This window comes from Austrofundulus limnaeus, unplaced genomic scaffold (genome assembly GCF_001266775.1).
Source record: "Austrofundulus limnaeus strain Quisiro unplaced genomic scaffold, Austrofundulus_limnaeus-1.0 Scaffold449, whole genome shotgun sequence".
Classification (NCBI taxonomy): Eukaryota; Metazoa; Chordata; class Actinopteri; order Cyprinodontiformes; family Rivulidae; genus Austrofundulus; species Austrofundulus limnaeus.
Genome location: NW_013952851.1, coordinates 108,660 through 110,170, shown reverse-complemented (window position 1 = coordinate 110,170; position 1,511 = coordinate 108,660).

Below are 1,511 nucleotides of genomic sequence, written 5' to 3'. Positions count from 1 at the left end.
ACTTCCGGTAGTGTCTGCTGGCTGGCCTTCAAAATAAGAGCTTGGAGTGACCTGCTTCCTACATAGCGCTGAAGTGCAGTTCAGTCGGAGCTCTTATTTTGAAGGCTAGCCACTAACGGAAGTGGCTTCCCCCCTTCACTGAAAGCTAATAAGCAATGAGGTATAAACACAATATAGAAATATACCTCATTGCTAATAAGTTCCGTTCAGACTTGTTTTGCTGCCAGCAGCAGCTAACTCCCTGTCCTCTGCTGGACAGAGAGTCACTCAGAGCTGTAAGGAGCTGCAGCAGCTCTACGTGGAGACGGCAGGTCAGAACAGAGGAAGAAGAGAAGATCTGCTGATCAGAAGAGACAAACACAAGCTGTTTACAGTCAACCATCAGCTGCACACAGCAGGTTTGTGTCCTTGATTCTTTCTGTTTAATGGGATGATGTTAGCAGCAGGTTTCTGCTAGCTAAAGGCTTTCCTGTCTTTAGAAGCACGTGAGAAGCTCTCTTTGCTAATAGCTTATGTYATTTAAATCTTCAGCTCTGAGCMTTTTTTCTTCTGACTTCAGTACAAGCTGTGAGCTGTAGATGAATCAGATGAAAGAGGAAACAGTTCAGACGACACACAGATGTTCTCACAGAGAAGAACTGGACTCTTTATTTAACTCAGAGTCAGACCTTCTGACACACTGACCTGAAAAACTGATGCTTCAGGACTCTTCAAGCAGCCAGCCTTGTTCCTAMTGACAGAAAAATACATGACTCCTCTAAACACATCAGTTTCCTGGGAGAGGACCCCCAGACTAGACCCCCTGATGGATCTGATGTAGTGAGGGTAGATCAGAAGGCTGATACTGTTTCTGCCACATTTTGCCAAGTTAGAGCACCAATCAGATTGAACTGATAATATTTATTCAGTCTTTATAATCAGACTCATAAACACCCAGGTGTGAATACGTCTGATAGAACAGCTAACTCTCCAGAGAAAAGGAGAACTCAAGAAGTAGGAAACTAATTTAGTCTTTTAACAATTTATTTCAAAACTAGAGAAATAACATCTCAGGAATAATGAATAAAAATAGTAACGTAAAAAAGACAAAAAGAATAACGGCTTAAAATAGTTAAATAATAGTTGAGAAATATTTAGATAATCAGATGTTGTAAATCTAAGATGAATAAAGATTAAATGAGTTTAATCTCAGGTATCAAACAAATAGTTATCTGTTGGATAAGATCTTATTTGTTTGTATATGGTGGGTTTAAACAAAGGACACCTCCCAGGACACTCCCCCCACAACAGTTAGTACTGTCAACCAAGAGTTTCAAAATGATGATTTAAAAATCAGACAGTCATGAAGGCATTAATTCTGTTACAATCTGAATTGTGTTTATGTCACAAAGAGTGAGTGAGAGAAAAGCCCTCTGCTGTCTGTCATAGAAGAAACTTTTCTGTTGTCGTTTGTGTGTCTGCTGCTTGAGCAGCCAGTGTGAGGACAGAGAGGAGGGAGCCCCTCCCTCTAA